This window comes from Manis pentadactyla, chromosome 3 (genome assembly GCF_030020395.1).
Source record: "Manis pentadactyla isolate mManPen7 chromosome 3, mManPen7.hap1, whole genome shotgun sequence".
NCBI lineage: Eukaryota > Metazoa > Chordata > Mammalia > Pholidota > Manidae > Manis > Manis pentadactyla.
The window spans coordinates 114,163,527-114,183,052 of NC_080021.1; the positions used below are offsets into that span (position 1 = coordinate 114,163,527).

At 38.3% G+C, this 19,526-nt stretch overlaps 1 long non-coding RNA gene across 5 annotated transcripts in view; it reads left to right on the top strand.

The window, feature by feature from the left end:
* The window catches only part of LOC130682932 (uncharacterized), a 109,260-nt gene that overhangs the window by 59,382 nt on the left and 30,352 nt on the right, over positions 1-19,526 (top strand). The window lies entirely within an intron of this gene.

Sequence of the window (19,526 nt, forward strand, 5' to 3'; positions counted from 1 at the left end):
AAGGAACAAAACAGCAGCAGACTCACAGACTCCAAGAAGGGACTAGTGGTTACCAAAGGGAAGGGGTGGGGGAGGGTGGGTGGGCAGGGAGGGAGAAAGGGATTGAGGGGTATTATGATTAGTACACATGGTGTGGGGGATCACGGGGAAGACAGTGTAGCACAGAGAAGACAAGTGGTGACTCTGTGGCATCTTACTACACTAATGGACAGTGACTGCAATGGGGTATGGGGGGTGGGACTCAGTGATATGGGTGAATGCAGTAGCCACATTGTTTTTCTTGTAAAACCTTCAGAAGAGTGTATATCAAAGATATGTCCATAATAAATAAATAAATAAATAAAAGAAGAAAAAAAGAATTAGGGTTTCTCCCTTTTTTGCAAGTCATTTGTTTTTCTTTATAAATCAATGTTGTGTTTCATTCATTCATTCCTTCAATAAATATTAATGACTTCTTACTAAGTGCTGTATTTAAGTCTAATTTTAAGGCTAGATATTTAAGCTTAACTGTAAGATTAGGTGATCTATCACCTAGGAAGAGAGTGGAAGGTAGAAGGTGTCTAGGAAATAAAAGCCCTGTAGGATGGCAATGACCATGAATGAAGGAGAGAGAGAGTCTCTCACTCACGCATTTCTTGTGTTCCAGCTGAGAAGGCAGGGTGGTAGTAAAAGAAAGTTCAAGGAAAGTAATAGATTAGTAATTCTGAAGTTATTTTAAGATGTGGGTTTTACTCAATAACTTATCAAGAAAAAGCTCTGCTACTTCAATACTTGGAAAACCAATAGCCTTATTTATTATCTGTGTGTCTCAGTTTCCTCCGTAAATAGGGTAATAACTAATACCAGCCTCCCTGGGTCTAGCATGAGGATTGAGTGAACAAAGGTAAAATGCAGTAATAATGATGTTACCATTACGTAATATAATGACATATTACATATAAATGCTATTAGTGTCTTATATAATGTTGTATTAGACATGCCAGACACTGTTGTACTTACTTCTCTTATGTTAGCTTAATCCTCTTGACATCCGATGAAGTTGCTGTGATTATTCTTATTTTGCAGATGAGGTTTAGAGGCTTACTCTAAATATTTTCCCTAAAAAATAAAAATGTTTTCCTAGAAATTTTAAATACATCAAGACTAGTCGTTATAGAGAAAAAGCTGAAATTATCCTTTACAGAGCAAAAAATCAGTGGTAAGAGCATAAAAATGTTTCATGCACATTTATTCTCACCGATTAAATATCACTGAAATTAAAATAGAATTTATTGAGATGATAATTACATGTGAAACAACTTAATGTGCATTGGAATGTTTTCAGTTATATGATGTGAGCTGTAAGCACAAGAATGTTTGACTCCGTGGAAGATCCAGTGTGAGATACGGACTCACATCCCCACCAATTTATCGATTACAGCTTAGAAGGTAGGTGGCTGTGTAGCAGCTCTTCACATTTTCTTATACATGGAACTGTTGCTTTTTTTAAAGGCAAAGTAAAAGAGATCCAGGCTAAGGCTTATCACTAAGAATGTTCTTTAACCTGCCACAGTTTGCTACATGATAGTTCTGTTTCTGATTACTTGCCATTTATTCACCCAAACCAGAGCAGACTAGGAAAAGACAGTCTATTCTTGCTACCCTTTCATAACCCACACTTTCCGAGGCAGGCATTTTACTGGCTTCCTCCTCGGTATGTTCTCCCCACGGAGTCCCAGCCATGTTGTCTGGGTAAGATGGAGCTCTGGTGTTCCAGTCTCTACTTGACCCAAGGAAATCAGCAGAAACCCATCGCCTTACTTGGTCTTCAGGGATGGACACAGCTAGGCCTAAGCCAGTCTGTGTTGTCATTACCTGAGTCAGTTCAGTCAGCATGAAGCCCAGACAGTTTGCTCTACACCTCGAGGAAGAGACACTCCTCTGAACAGTGTGCTTTTGAGGATATGACCTTTGAAATTGCTGCAGCCATTTTGCAATTGTGAGGGAACCCTGCTGACAATAGAGTCAACATACAGCAGAGGGTACAGCCAAGACAATTTCAGAAAAATAGAATTCAAATGCTAATGAAAGTTTGTGTGAAGATCACTGACTTTGGACTTTTGGTTACATGAACCAAAAGTTCCCTTTGTTTTAAAAGCCATTTTGTGCTCTCTGGTATTTGCAACTTTCTGTTATTTGCAGCCGAATGCATTTTAGTCAAGGCTGACTGTGGTGCCAGGCAGCAGGCTTGCAGAGAAATATATGAAATTCAGGTCTGGTTATTTAGCCCAATGGTAACATAGTCAATAATAGCTTGGTTTTCATTAATACAGCTGATTAATTGCTTCCTGCATATTTTATATCTATCCTATGCTGTGTTATCTTTCTTTTGATGTGGTCTCTACACATTTGTGCCCCTTGTTTTTGTTCAACCTTGGTGATCTGGCTGGACATCTTTTCTTGGTTCTCTGATTTGCTTTTCAGAACCTTGCACAGCTCTGCCTCGCCAGTTTGGCTGGCTGCTCCCTGTCCTGAACTTCCCATATAGTGTGTTCATCTGCCAAAATTGTTTGTTTAAAGAGCATCCAGCTCTTCTGGATTCCTTTCTTCCCATCAGGACTTTTTTTTTTTGCCAGTGCCCTAAACTTTTTGAAATTTGCTTTCCCAGAACTGATTATTTTTTCCTCATCAGCTTCTTTCCTTTTCCTTAGGAAAGGAATGTTATTTTTTTATTACTTTCACAGAAGTTTCAATTCTCTTTCAGTTCCTTATTAACTCTGCTGTTATTGAAAATTGAATTAGAAAAGATCTTTGCCTTATGATACATTTTGTATTAAGTAATTATCTCCAGGACACTTTAAATCTATTTCACAGTGTGTGGTTGACCCATTTTCTACAGCAAATATCAGAGTAGTTAGAAACCTGTCTGATCACCACATTGGGGTATTAGAATGCATGTCCTCATTCTATGTGGGATAAAATAAAATAAAGCAGATGTAAATATGTGTTTATATTATTTGCTTAGAGTCACTGTAATAATACATTTTTTTAAATTTTAGTATCATTAGTGTCCAACTACATGAGCAACATTATGGTTACCAGACTCCCCCCATTATCAAGTCCCCACCACATACCTCATTACAGGCACTGTCCATCAGTGTAGTAAGATGCTATAGAATCACTACTTGTCTTCTCTGTGTTATACTCCCTTTCCCATGTTCCCCCCTACATTATACATGCTAATCATAATGCCCCTTATTCCCCTTATTCCTCCCTTCCCACCCGTCCTCCCCAGTCCCTTTCCCTTTGGTAACTGTTAATCCATTATTGGGTTCTGTGAGTCTGCTGCTATTTTGTTCCTTCAGTTTTTTCTTTGTTCTTATGCTCATGTTCACAGATGAGTGAAATCATTTGATACCTGTCTTTCTCCACCTGACTTATTTCACTGAGCATAATATCCTCTAGCTCCATCCATGTTGTTGCAAATGGTAGGATTTGTTTTCTTATGGCTGAATAATATTCCATTGTGTATATGTACCACATTCTCTTTATCCATTCATCTACTGATGGACATTTAGTTTGTTTCCATATCTTGGCTATTGTAAATAGTGCTGCAATAAACATAGGGGTACAGATGTCTTTTTCAAATGGGGCTCCTGCATTCTTAGGGTCAATTCCTAGGAGTGGAATTCCTGGGTCAAATGGTATTTCTATTTTGAGCTTTTTAAGGAACCTCCATACTGCTTTCCACAATGGTTGAACTAGTTTACATTCTCACCAGCAGTGTAGGAGGGTTCCCTTTTTTCCACATCCTCACCAACATTTGTTGTTGTTTGTCTTTTGGATGGTAGCCATCCTAACTGGTCTGAGGTGATACCTCATTGTGGTTTAAATTTGCATTTCTCTTATGATTAGCCATGTGGAGCATCTTTTCATGTGCCTGTTGGCCATCTGAATTTCTTCTTTGGAGAAATGTCTGTTCATATCCTCTGCCCATTTTTTAATTGGCTTATTTGCTTTTTGTCTGTTGAGGTGTGTGAGCTCTTTACATATTTTGGATGTCAACCCTTTATCGGATCTGTCATTTATGAATATATTCTCCCATACTGTAGGATGTCTTTTTGTTCTGTTGATGGTGTCCTTTGCTGTATAGAAGCTTTTTAGTTTGATATAGTCCCACTTGTTCATTTTCGCTTTTGTTTCCCTTGCCTGGGGAGATGTGTTCATGTAATAACACATTTTATAAATTAAAAATTATATTACCACCATAAACTCAGGGCCAAAACAATGAATTTCATTTTTTACAACTCCTCTCCCCATTCCACGCATATATATATATATATATATATATATATATATACTCACACACTGACATTATTTCCATGCATTCCTGGGAATAAAAAATCCCAGAAATTTAAGGGGTGGCTATAAAGTTCTTCTGAGAGGAGACAAATGTCTTTTTGTAAAAACAGTTTAAGGATTATTTTGATTGTGGAAAGGTTGTCCTTAGGATTTGTCGTGAATGGGTTTAGAGTGAGGCAGAGAGAATTAAATGGCTTTATGTAAGAGTAATAAGAAACTATAGTAAGTTATTTACCAAAATGGCTGTAATTACTCCCCAATCCACCCCTAGCCTGCCATAGGCACACTGCTTTGCCCTGTGACTTTGTAGCTTATGCCATCATGAGACCAGTGACTTGCTCTGGCCAACAGAATGCAGCCAGAAGAGATGATATACCAGTTGTTTCTAGGGTTCAAGAAGCCTTGTGTGCTTCTGCTTGTTCTCTGGGGACCCAGAGCAACCTTCATGTGAGCGGGTGCTGGGTAGCCTGCTGGAGGACGAGACACTGCATGGCAGATTCAGGTCAGCCAGTTTGTCCCAGCTGAGGCTCTAGACACATGCCAGCCTGGCCACTGGAAACAGAGCTAACCTGCCGCTGACAGCAGACACGTGAAGGTGCCCAGCTGAGTCCAGTCCAAACTGCTGAGCAGCAGAAACAGCTGGTTGTTTGGAATGGTTTGGTGAGCAATCAAAGCTAAGTGATACAGAAATATTTAAATCTCTGAGGATAGTATCATGGAAGGGGGATGCTGGAGATGGAGAGGGGCTGGGAGAAGGGAGAAAGAGCCCAAAAAGGCAAGTGACATCAGTGAGAGGTTCCTGACTATGAGGACAGCCTAGGACAGAGCTGAGGTTGGTGTTACAGAGTATAGGTTTCTTCAGTCCTGCCTGAACCCCAGAATGTCTGTATTTGCCTTAGATGAGTGGTATTTTTTCAGAATCAAAGAAAAGGGGTTGTGTTGCATGTCTGCAATCACAAGGAGATGATGGGAGGAAGGAAAGGGGAATAGTTGCAAGGGATGTGAGGACTCAAGAGAACTGAAAATTTAGAGGAAACAAGCAATGTCCATAACCATTCAGTGACTTGAAAAAAATATGTCCCACTTGAGAATTCCTAGAAATAATGGAAGAATGTTTGAATTTTTCACCTTATGCAAGTTCCAGCCAATTTTACCTAAATTGTAGTATATAAGGTCACCCCCACAAACCAGAGAAGTTTTATCCACTAGGATCTGACATCAGGTTAGAGTTCCTATCTACCACATATAATATGTTGTTTTTTTAATTTGTTGAGAAAGCATAAGGTGGCTGCCGAAGAAAGTGTGTGGCATGCCTATTCGGTTCCAGCATCAGTAAGAAGACTTTTTCATGGCTTCATTGCTAATTTTTTCTGTAATGCATGTAGAATCAAAGGAGAAATCTGCTTATCAACCAATGTAAAAAGTCAGGCAACAGCCAAGCAAGTATGAAGTTAAAACTGAATTCCTGGATGTATTTGTGGTAAAGGAAGCAAAGCAAAGATGTGAGAGCAGGACAGTCTAGCATATTTGGGGAAGAGAAACAGTGTCATTTTGCAGATTACAGTGGGCAGTATTTTGAAATACATATGATGTAGTTTTCCTCAATATTATTACCAGAGGCAGTGTTTTTGTTTGTCTGGTTAGTTGGTTGTTTTAAAAACCCTGCAGCCTTCTTTCATTAAGCCAAGAAGCTGAAGTTATTTTTTTTATAGAAGAAGGGAGACTGAATGCTACCCAGGACAAAGTCCTTGCTCAGCTTTGAGTTTCAAGCTACATTTCCAAAATAACAACTGTTGATAAATAATAGTCTCAAAAAATTAGACTTTCAAACAGTGGGAGAAAGCTTTCTCAGACTTCTTAGACCAGAGTTTTTATATAAAGAACCAAAGTGTGGAGGGTTGGCTTCAGAGATAGATGAAGGAGAAAATGACTTGAAAAAGTGTCTGCCACCCAGAAGAGAGTAAAACCCCTCTGTTTTGGGAGGAGATGTCTGGAAAGATAAGGAAGAGAAGGAAAAGAGGTTGCCTGTGAACATTTGGCCTCCTTGGAAGTTTGAGGGAAATAAAAAATATTAGAGATAGCCTGTAGGGGGTAGACCCTCTCAGAGAATTTCCATCTCAGCAAAGCACCACAGCAGAAAGTGCCCTAGCAAAGCTGGCTGTGGAGATGTCTAAATTGGTGAGCTCAGGGCATCCTCTCAAGTCCCCACTTTCCACCTGCTGGTGCTGGGAAAGCAGCCAGTCGGTCCCAGCTTCCTGGGAAGGGCTGGCAGCACTGAGAAGACTGACCTGGACACCAGAAGGGGCTAGAGGTTCGCAAGTGAAGCTGTAGAGTTGGGGACATCTTGACTAGGTCTGTGGATGACTCCAGGCACCAGCATAACACCCTAAACACCAGCCACATGCCAGTGGCCACCCACAACATGCCCATTAACCATGAGAACCCCAGCTCCCTGCAGTGTGACGGTGCGGAGGCAGATAGGTGATGAGACAAACAGGGAAACTTAACCCACCTGGGGCTCCCCAGATGCCTCCAGGGATACACAGGCATCAGTGCAGCAGGAAGTAAGGAAGATGGGCATTTGAGGAGTGGCAAACTCTGCAAGATGCAGGGGTTAACCTAAAGGCATGATTCTAAATAAAGCAGTTAGACCCTTTCAATTGGCAAAGTCAGATTTTTCAACTATCAGTGGAAAGACACATAGAAATAAAGTTGCATAAATTTGTACATCTGAGTCAACATGTGTTTTTATCTCCGGGGAGGGGAGTGCAGAGTATATATAGAATATATTTGAAGGAGGATAGTGGGAGAGAAGACTGGGGAGGCTGATTGAAATTAGAACACTAAAGTGTTCTTTGATGATAGGGAAATCATTCATTTAATTCTCCTGATTCTGAACAGAAGGGCCAGGACTTCATCTGAAAATCTAAGAGTAAATAGAAGCTTTTCTCCTAGAGGACATTCTGCTAAGTGAAATAAGTCAGTCACAGAAGGACAAATACTGTGTGGTTCCACTTATATGAGGTCATCTAAAATAGTCAAACTTACAGGAGAAGAGAAACCAATAGTGTTTGCCAATGGCTGGCAGGGGATGCAGGGAAACTTTTGATGGCTATAAAGTTTCATTTATGCTACATGATTTAGTTCAGATCTGCCATACAAATGCCTATAGTTAACAATACTGAATTGTGCACTTTAAATCTGTGATGAGGGTAGCTCTCAGGTTAAGTGTTCTTACCATGCACACATACACAAAAGTGACACAAGGAAACTTCAGAAGGTATTGGATACTTTTATTACCTTGATTGTGGTGCTAGGATACAGGCGTTTGTGTATGTCCAATCTCATGAAATTACACATAATAAATATTGCCTTTACTTGTGTATAAATAAATTAAATCTCAATAAAGCTGTTTTTAAAAGAGGAGTAAATTGAGGTTTTTCTAATACTTATAAGGAATTCCTCATTCCTTCTTAGAAACATCTAGCCTCTGCCTGAGGGGCATAAATGAGAAATCCCTTTCTGAGGAAATTATTGAAAGTGTTATCCAGAATTGAAAATCTCACTCAGCCAGAGTACAGGGAAAGTCCCCTTGAGCTCCTTTGAGCCCATGAGCAGAATCCGCAGAACTCCGGGAAGAAAAACCACAAGTCTTGGCTACAGCACATCTGTCTTGCACATCTGTCTTGCACATTCATGACTCTCATAGGCAGAGAAGAAAAGACTATCCTTTCCTTTACACCTTCAAGTTTATTGTTTTAGCTCATAATTAGTTCAGTGAATAATCCAAATAAATTGACCTCAAGAGATTGTGATGTGTTAGCTTGTCTTCTGTTTTAAGTCAGCGTCAGCAGCTGTTTATTGCTTCAAACAGGACAGAATAATTAAGGTGATCTCCTAATGTTTGTTTTACACCTTGCAAATTCTCTCAAAGCTTACAAAGACAACACATTTCCTTCAAAGCAAAACCCTGGTCTAACTGTGAGACCCTCCCAATGTGCACTCAACACTCAAGCAACATAGCATGTGGTTGGGGCTACCATTTCTCTGCCATGGAGGGGTGTAAAGTGGGAGGAGAAGACTGTGCAGAAGCAGATAGTGGCATTGACAAGCAGTCAGGGAACAAGTCTCACCGTCTTTATGGGCTTATTTATATGTAAGTCTGGATTCTGTCCACAATGCAAATTGAGCAAATTCTCATGGCAGCTTCCATCAAACAAATATTTCTCTTAGCCCCACTACAAACTTTTCAGAGGCCTTCAGCTTCTTTTTCTCTCTTAAAGTGTAGAATTGTCCACAGCTGATGCAGAAAACTCACATTTGCTCTTTAGCACAATCTAAACATCACACAGTGGAACTTATAAGGGTTATGTTCACTTTTTAGGCCATTTTGGTATTATGAGTGGCACAGTTGCAAGACCTTGCTATTTTTCCAGAAGTATGAGTATACCTTCTTAAATGCCTAATTTGTACTCACTGAATCACACACTGAGAAAATTTGACTCATTCAGAATTAGAAATATACTGAGCTGACTGAAGTAATGTGAGGGGATTCTTTACCTATGAGTCAGTGATCCTGAAACTGTTGAAATTTTTAACAGAGTCCCATGTAGAGAGACTTTGTGTGAGTGTATTTCAAGTCCATTGACTCTGCTGATAAGAGTGTGCCAGCCCACCTTTTCTTATTATAGATTTGAATAGTTACATTTTAAAAATAACTGCATCCAATCCAGCAATCCCACCCTTGGTTATATACCCAAAAGAATTGGAAGCAAGGACTTGGATGGATATTTGCACAGCTGTGTTCATGGGAGCATTATTCACAATAACCAAATGATGGAAACAACTGAAGTGCCCATCCTTGGCTGAATGGGTAAACAAAATGTGGTCTCTACTACAATGCAGTATTATTTATCCATGAAATGGAAGGAAATTCTGACTTACACTCTACCAGGGGTTAAACCTTGAAGACATTATGCTGAGTGAAATAAACCAGACACAAAAGGACAAATGGTGCATGCTTCCACTTCTCTGAGCTTGCTAGAGTGATCAGATTCATAAAGACAGAAAGTAGAATGGTGGTTACCAGGGACTGCGAAGGAGAAGGATGGGGAGTTACTGTTTCATAGGTACAGAGTTGCAGTTGGAGGGATGCAATGTTATGGAGATGGATGGTGGTGATGGTCACACAACAATGTAAAGTACTCAATGTCACTGAACTTAAAAAATGGTTGAAATGGTAAATTTTATGTTATATATATTTCTTTTACCATAGTAAAAATTTAAAAAATAATGTAATAACATTGAATATTAGCCTAAAATTAATCAATAATATTAATTTAAAAATACATAGTTATATTTGCCACAAATATACATATATATACAAACTATATACTACATATACACATATATACTACATATATATATACATAATACTACAGTATTCTACATGAATTGCATTGAAATTCATATAAATTTGAATTTAAAAGCATCATGCCAATAGAAAGAGCATGACTGAAAGATATCAGGGGGAAAAAAAGCATTAAGACAAGATGGCTGATGCTCTGGCATAACCCAAAGAAATAATTAAAACTAGTATAAATTGAAGCAACAATATTGATAAAAGAAACCCCTTCACCTAACCAAGTGGATAGACCAAGACTTGTCCAACATGGCACACACTGGCCACATGTGACTAGTGAGCCTTTGAATTGTGGCTAGTCTGAATTGAACTGTGCTGTAAGTGTAAAATACACACCAACTTCAAAGATTTAGTGAAAAAGAAAATGTAATATATCTCATTAATAATTTTTATGTTGATTAATAAACATTAAATGATATTTTGGATGCATTGCATTAAATTAAGTATATTAAAATTAATTTTACCTGTTTTCTTTTAATTTCTTAAAATATGGCTACCAGGAAACATGTATTTATTATTTTTTTATTAGGGCATAATTGACACATATTAGTTTCAGGTGTACAATATAATGATTGGATATTTGTATATATTGTGAATCAATCACCACAATGTCTTATTAAATCCGTCACCGTACATAGTTATAAATTTTTTTTTCTTGTGATGAGAACTTTTAAGATCTATCTTCTTAGCAGCTTTCAAATATGCAGTACAGTATCACTAACTATAGTTACTGTGCTGTACATTATATCCCCATGGTTTTATCTGTTCTATAAGTGGAAGCTTATACCTTTTGACTCCCTTCACCTATTTTGCCCACCCTTCCACCCTGTTTCTGGCAACTCTGAATCTGTTCTCTGTACCTGTGAGCTCAGTTTGTGTATGTGTGTGCTTTAGATTCCACATGTAAGGTCATACAGTATTTGTTTTTGTCTGTCTGACTTATTTCACTTAGCATAATGCCCTCAAGGTCCATTCATGGTGTTGCTAAGGCAAGATTTCATTCTTTTTTATGGGTGAATAGTATTCCATTGTGTGTATGTGTGTGGTGTGTGTGTATGTGTGTTTGTGTATCCCACAATTTCTTTATCCATTCATTTATTGGTGGACACTTAGGTTGTTTACATATTTTTGGCTATTGTAAATATTGCTGCAGTGAACATGCGGGTGCATATATCTTTTTGAATAGTGTTATGGGTTTTGGGGGATAAATACCTGGAAGTGGAATTGCTGGATCATACTGTGTTTCTATTTTTAATTTTTTGAGGAAACTTCATACTGTTTTCCATTGTCTATACCAATTTAAATGCTTACCAACAGTGCAGAAGGGTTCTCTTTCCTCCACATTCTCACCAACAAAAACAACAAAAACACTTGTTATTTTTTGCCTTTTTGATACTGGCCATTCTGACAGGTGTGAAGCATTATTTTATTGTAGTTTTGATTTGCATTTCCCTGATGATTAGTGATGTTGAGCAGAAAATTTTAAGTTACGCAGTGTCTTCTCGTTTATTTCTATGGACGGCACTGCTCTAGAGGTATACCAGAGTGCTTCATGGTATAGTTCATGTATAGTTCATGTATACCCCTAGGTATACAGCCTAGGGGTAGAGTTCATTTCACAATCATGGACTCATTTACTAAAGTATGAGACCAACATTGTTATTTTTAAGACTTTGTCAGTTCTGCCAATTTTTTCCTAACATTTTTTTTCTTATACTTCCTCCTTTCTATTCCTGTTCCCTTGACTTGGCCCTCTACCGCATTAAATGAGGCCCTGTATAGCAAAATGTTTATTGGTCTCATTTCTTCTTCTATAATCTATTTGCTCTATACCTACCAGAAACCCCTGTGTAGATTTTTTCTGTGCTTGAAATCCAGTGACTGTAGTCTGGGTAGTGTGCAGATTCTGGGTTTTCCAGGGATTCTGAATCAGTAGGTTAGGGATGAACCCAGCCTTTGCATGTAACAGCTTTAGTATTTAACAGGTACCCCAGACTGGTCATTCAGTAGTCTGAGGAACACTGGCTCACAGGATTAAGCTCAAATTCCTCAAAGTAATTTTCAAGGTTATCTTCATAATCTGATTTGTTGAATCGGTCTGAGGGAGAATGGGAAACATCTATACCCAGAGCCTTTGGGAGAAATAAGGCCTCTGTCCTGGGCAGTTTTGATACTTTCCTAATTAAGGGCAGAGGGTTGGCCCTAAATATGTCTCCAGCTCTGCTAATCTGTGACTCTGAACTTAACATTATGATTATCTGCATCCTCAGAGTAATTTTTCCAAGCTCTGCCTCCATTTGAGGAATACAACCTATTTAATGCTGCATTTTGTAGTGCTGACATCATAATATGAATCTGTATAGACCAAGATGGTTTGACATGTGCCTTTTTTCACTAATTATTTTCTGTGGTTTGTTACTGATTTAGCTCCAGGCATCTTTAGGGATGCTAATATCAGGACTTAAACAAATAATCTCAAATTCTAACAGATAAAGATTATGAGGTTGCTGACTTGTGAACTGAGGGCCTGAATTCTGGCTCATAGAATTTTGATTATTCTGCACAGTTGCTGTTATTGCCTATATCCTATAAAAAATTCATGTTGAAGCTCTGACCTTCAATATGACTGTATTTGGAGATATACAAAGGTAATTGAAGTTAAATGAGGTCATAAGGGTGGGAACTAATCCCATAGAACTAGTGTACTTATGAGATGAGAAAGACACACTAGAGATTGATATCTCTCTGCAGGCACACAGAGAAAAGGCCAGTGAGGATAATACCTCTTAATTCCCTTCTCCCTCCCTCCTCACCCACCTTCACCACTCCCTTTCCCTTTGGTAACCGCTTGTCCCTTCAGGGAGAAGGGAGCTGTCTGCTAGACAGAAAGAGAGGTCTCATTAGAAACTAACTAACCTGTACTTTGATCTTGGACTTTCGGCCTCTAGAACGTGGGAAAATAGATGTTTAAGCCACCCAGCCTGTAGTATTCTGTTATGGCAGCCCTAGCAGACTAATATGACTGCCAGTATTTAAAATTTGGGAAATCGCCTCTAAAAACCTGAACTGCTCTTGAAAGGTTGTAAGATCTGGCAACAGTTGGCTAGAGATGAGTAGTTATTTGTCTGCACTCTCCAGTTCTCCACAGTTTCTATTACTCCTTTTTGTCTCCCAGACATGAAGGCTAAAAGCCAGTTGGTTTTATATATATATATAATTAAGGGGTCATTGATCTAATATCTTATGAAGGTTTCACATGAGCAATATTGTGGTTACTACATTCACCCATATTATTGAGTCCACCCCCACACCACATTGCCGTCACTGTCCATCAGCACAGTAAGATGCTATAGTCACAACTTGTCTTCTCTGTGCTGTACTGCCTTCCCTCTGACCCCCCTACATTATGTGTGCTAATCATAATGCCCCTTAATCCCCTTCTCCTTCCCTTCCCACCCACCTTCCCCACCCCCTTTCCCTTTGGTAACTGCTTGTCCCTTCTTGGAGTCTGTGAGTCTGCTGCTGTTTTGTTCTTTTTTCTTCATTGTTATCCTCCACAAATGAGGGAAATTATTTGGTACTTGTCTTTCTTTGCCTGGCTTATTTCACTGAGCATAATACCCTCTAGCTCCATCAGTGTTGTTGCAAATGGTAGGATTTGTTTTCTTCTTATGGCTGAATAATAGTATTCCATTGTGTATATGTACCACCTCTTTTTTTTTAATTTTTATTTTTACATGTCATATTTTATTGAGACCAGGCTTTTACTTGAAATTTGTATACAGCAGTGATGTTCTTTAGTTCATTGGTTTATTCTGGCTAAACAACAGATGTGTACTCTATTTTGATCTGCTTTAGCTAGTGGAAAATTTAAGACATTTTTAAAGGACCTGGAATTAATAGACTTCTCATTTTATCCTTAGTCCTTGTTGGGGAAGCTTTTTTTTTAAAATTTTTTAAAGGTATTATTGATATACACTCTTATGAAGGTTTCAAAAAAATGTGGTTACTACATTCACCCATATTATTGAGTCCCCCCGCAAACCCCATTGCAGTCACTGTCCATCAGTGTAGTAAGATGCCACAGAGTCACTATTGGCCTTCTCTGTTCTACACTGTCTTCCCTCTGACCCCCCACACCATGTGTACTAAACATAATACCCCTCAATCCCCTTCTCCCTCCATCCCACCCACCCTCCCATGCCCTTCCCCTTTGGTAACCGCTAGTCCCTTCTTGGAGTCTGTGATTCTGCTGCTGTTTTTTTTCCTTCAGTTTTTGCTTTCTTCTTATGCTCCACAGATGAGTGAAATCATTTGGCACTTGTCTTTCTCCGCCTGGCTTATTTCACTGAGCATAATATCCTGCAGCTCCATCCATGTTGTTGCAAATGGTAGGATTTGTTTCTTTCTTATGGCTGAATAGTATTCCATTGGGTATATGTACCACCTCTTCTTTATCCATTCATCTACTGATGGACACTTAGGTTGCTTCCATATCTTGGCTATTGTAAAAAGTGCTGCGATAAACATAGGGGTGCATATGTCTTTTTGAATCTGAGAAATTATATTCTTGGGTAAATTCCTAAGAGTGGAATTCCCAGGTCAAATGGTATTTCTATTTTTAGTTTTTTGAGGAACCTCCATATTGCTTTCCACAGAGGTTTAACTAGCTTACATTCCCACCAGCAGTGTAGGAGGGTGCCCCTTTCTCTGCATCCTCACCAGCATTTGTTATTCTTAGTCTTTTTGATACTGGGTATCCTAACTGGTGTGAGGTAATATCTCATTGTGGTTTTTGTTTGCATTTCCCTGATGATTAGTAATGTGGAGCATCTTTTCATGTGTCTGTTGGCCATCTGAATTTCTTCTTTGGAGACTTGTCTGTTCATGTCCTCTGCCCATTTTAAAATCAGGTTATTTGCTTTTTGGGTGTTGAGGCATGTGAGTTCTTTATATATTTTGGATGTTAACCACTTGTTGGATATATCATTTACAAATATATTCTGTCATACTGTAGAATGCCTTTTTGTTCTGTTGATGGTGACCTTTGCTGTACAGAAGCTTTTTAGTTTGATGTAATCCCATGTGTTCATATTTGCTTTTGTTTCCCTTGCTTAAGGAGATGTGTTCAGGAAAAAGTTGCTCATGTTTATATTCAGGGGATTTTTGCCTGTGTTTTCTTCAGAGTTTTATGATGGTTTCATGACTTATATTCAGGTCTTTGATCCATTTTGAGTTTACTTTTGTGTATGGAGGTAGACAGTAATTCAGTTTCATTCTCTTACATGTAGCTGTCCAGTTTTGCCAACACCAGTTGTTGAAGAGGCTGTCATTTTCTTATTTCTATATCCATGGCTCCTTTACTATATATTAATTGGCCATATATGTGTGGGTTTATGTCTTGACTCTCTATTCTATTCCGCTGATCTATGGGTCTGTGCCAGTGCCAGTATCAAATTGTCTTGATTATTGTGGCTTTGTAGTATTGCTTGAAATTGGGGAGTGTAATCTCCCCCTTTATTCTTCCTTCTCAGGATTGCATTGGCTATTTGGGGTCTTTTGTGGTCCCATATGACTCTTATAACCGTTTGTCCTAGTTTGTTGAAGAATGTTGTCAGTATTTTGATAGGGATTGCATTGAATCTGTTACATTGCTTTAGGCAGGATGGGCATTCTGACAATATTAATTCTTCCTATCCATGAGCACAGAATGTATTTCCATTTATTGGTGTCTTTAACTTATCTCATGAGTGTCTTGTAGTTTTCAGGATATAGGTCTTTCACCTCCTTGGTTAGGTTTATTCCTAGGTATTTTATTCTTTTAGATGTAATTGTAAATGGAATTTTTTTCCTGATTTCTCTTTCTGCTATTTCATGGTTAGTGTATAGGAATGCAGCAGATTTCTGTGTATTAATTTTGTATCCTGCAACTTTGCTAAATTCAGTTATTAGGTCTAGTAGTTTTGGAGTGGATTCTTTAGGTTTTTCTATGTACATTATCATGTCATCTGCAAACAGTGACAGTTTAACTTCTTCCTTAACAGTCTGATGCCTTTTATTTCTTTGTGTTGTCTGATTGCTGTAGCTAGGACCTCCAGTACTATGTTGAATAAAAGTGGGGAGAGTGAGCATCCTTGTCTTTTTCGTGATCTTAGAGGAAAAGCTTTCAGCTTCTCACTGTTGAGTATGTTCGCTGTGGGTTTGTCATATATGGCCTTTATTATGTTGAGGTACTTGCCCTCTATACCCATTTTGTTGAGAGTGTTTATCATGAAATGGATGTTGAATTTTGTCAAATAATTTTTCAGTATCTATTGAGATGATCATGTGATTTTTGTCATTTTTTTGTTGATGTGGTGTATGACATTGATGGATTTTCAAATATTGTACCATCCTTGCATCCCTGGAATAAATCCTATTTGTTCATGATGGATGATCTTTTTGATGTGTTTTTGAATTTGGTTTGCTAATATTTTGTTGAGTATTTTTGCATCTATGTTCATCAGGAATATCGGTCTGTAATTTTCTCTTTTTGTGTTGTCTTTGCCTGGTTTTGGTGTTAGAGTGATGCTGGCCTCATTGAATGAGTTTGGAAGTATTCCCTCTTCTTGTACTTTTTGGAAAACTTTAAGGATGATGGGTATTAGGTTTTCTCTAAATTTTTTATTAAAGACAGCTGTGAAGCCATCTGGTCTGGGCGTTTTGTTCTTAGGTAGGTTTTTGAATACCTGTTCAATTTCATTGCTGGTAATTGGTCTGTTCAGATTTTCTGTTTCTTCCTTGATCAGCCTTGGAATGTTGTCTTTTTCTAGAAAGTTGTCCATTTCTGCTAGGCTATCCAGTTTGTTAGCATATAATTTTTCATAGTATTCTCTAATAATTCTTTGTATTTCTGTGGTGTCTGTAGTGATTTTTTCCTTTCTCATTTCTGATTCTGTTTATGTGTGTAGACTCTATTTTTTCTTTGTAAGTTTGGCTAGGGGTAGATCTGTTTTGTTTATTTTCTCAAAGAACCAGCTCCTGGTTTCATTAATTCTATTGTTTTATTCTTCTCAATTTTATTTATTTCTTCTCTAATCTTTATTATGTCCCTCCTTCTACTGACTTTGGGCCTCATTTGTTCTTTTTCTAGTTTCATTAATTGTGAGTTTAGACTGTTCATTTGGGATTATTCTTCTTTCTTGAGATCAGCCTGTATCACTGTGTACTTTCCTCTTAGACCTGCCTTAACTGCGTCCCACAGAAGTTGAGCTGTTTAGCTGTTGTTTTCATTTGTCTCCACATATTGCTTGATCTCTGTTTTAATTTGGTCATTGATCCACTCATTATTTAGGAGCATGTTGTTAAGCCTCCATGTATTTGTGGGCTTTTTTGTTATCTTTGCACAATTTATTTCTACTTTCATACCTTTATGGTCTGAGTAGTTGGTTGGTACAATTTCAATCTTTTTTAATTTACTGAGGCTCTTTATATGGCCTAGTATGTGATCTATTTAGGAAAATGTTCCCAGTGCACTTAGGAAGAATGTGTATCCTGCTGCTTTTGGATGGAGTGTTCTATAGAAGTCTGTTAGGTCCTTCTGTTCTAATGTGTTATTCAGTGCCTCTGTCTCTTTACTTATTTTCTGTCTGTTTAATCTGTCCTTTGGAGGGAGTGGTGTGTTGGTCTCCTAAAATGAATCATTGTATTCTATTTCCCCCTCTAATTCTATTAGTATTTGTTTCACGTATTTGGGTGCTCTGATGTCGGGTACATAGATATTTATAATGGTTATATCCTCTTGTTTTACTGACCCCTTTGTCATTACATAATATCCTTCTTTTTCTCTTGTTACTTTTTTTTAAATCTGATACAAGTACTGCAACTCCTGCTTTTTTCTCTCTATTATTTGCATGAAATATCTTTGTCCATCTCTTCAGTTTTAGTCTGTATGTGTCTTTTGGTTTGAAATGAGTCTTTTGTAGGTAGCCTATAGATGGGTCTTGCTTTTTTATCCATTCTGTAACTCTGTGTCTTTTGATTGGTGCATTCAGTCCATTTACATTTAGGGTAATTGTCAATAGATATGTATTTATTGCCATTGCAGGCTTTAGATTCTTGGTTACCAAAGGTTCAGGGGAGCTTCTTTACTGTCTCACAGTTTAAGTAAACTTTATTATGCTATTACAAACACAATCTAAAGGCTCTTTTATTTCTCCTTTTTCTTCCTCCTCCACTCTGTATATGTTAGGTGTCATATTCTGTATTCTTTGTGTATCCCTTGACATTTTGTGTAGCTGATTTAATTTTGCATTTGCTTAGTAATTAATTGGTATAATTCCTTTACTGTGGTTTTACTGTCTGTGGTGACAGCTATTTAGCCTTAGGAGCACTTCCATCTATAGCAGTCCCTCTAAAATACACTGTAGAGATGGTTTGTGGGAGGTAAATTCTCTCAGCTTTTGCTTATCTGGAGATTGTTTAATCCCTCCTTCAAATTTAAATGGTAATATTTCAAGGTAGAGTATTTTTGGTTTAAGGCTGTTCTGTTTCATTACATTAAATGAATCATGACACTCCTAGCCTCTAAGGTTTCTGCTGAGAAGTCTGATGATAGCCTGATGGGTTTTCCTTCATATGTGATCTTTTTTCTCTCTCTGGCTCCTTTTAATAGTCTTTCCTTATCCTTGATCTTTGAACCATTTTAATTATTATATGTCTTGGTGTTGTCTTCCTTGGGTCCCTTGTGTTGAAAGATCTGTGCACTTCCATTGCCTGAGAGACTATCTCCTTCCCCAGATTGGGGAGTTTTCAGCAATTACTTCCTAAAAGCCACTTTCCTTTCTATCCCTTTTTCTCTCTCTTCTTCTTCTGGTACCCCTATAATGTCAATATTGTTCCATTTGGATTGGTCGCAGAGTTGTCTTATTATTCTTTCATTCCTAGAGATCCTTTTTTTTCTCTCTGAGGTTCTTTGTATTTGTGTTCTCTAATTTCTTTTCCATTTACTGTTTTCTCTACTTAATTGAATCTGTGTTAAATCCCTCCATTGTATGTTTTATTTCAGATACTGTGTTATTCAAAGTCTCTATCTCTTTATTGAATTTGTCCCTGAGATCTTGAATATTTTTCTGTAGCTCTTTGATCATGTTTATGATTTTTATTTTGAAATGTTTATCAAGATGATTGGTGATTTCATTTTCACTGAGGCCTCTTTCTGGTGTTTGAGGAATTTGGGATCAAACAAGGTTCTTTTGACATTTCATTTCTACTTGAATAATATAGAATGATACTTTGTGTAGGTGGCACCCTCTAGTGCCCAGGATCTCTACTGTCTGGAGTTGCCTAGCCTGTGGAGTGATAGCAGGTGTGATGCCATACCTGCCAGGAGGACAGATCTTTTTCCTACTTATCAGCCACAGTGCCTGCCTTCACTGCAGGGCTAGTGCATCGAGTGCAGAGGGAACAGCCTCTGTACCTGTACCTGCCTTAGGCAGGGCTGCCCTCCAGCTGGCTCAGTGCAATGGCCAGTTTGTGAGCAGGTGCCAGCCTGGAGGAGAGCGACAGGCTGCATATCATGGTGAGGGGCCTTAGGGCTGCTTTGTTAGCCAGTGGGATGGAGCACCTGAATCTCTTGAAAGTTTCCAACTTGTGGGGCTAAGTGTGCTGAGATGATTTTTTCCACCTCTCCTTTCTCCTGAGCAGCAAGCTCTGTGTAATTCTTTACCCTTTAGCAGCCCTCTCACTGTTGGGAAGTCTTTGCAAGTGCCTGCCTTTCTTTTGT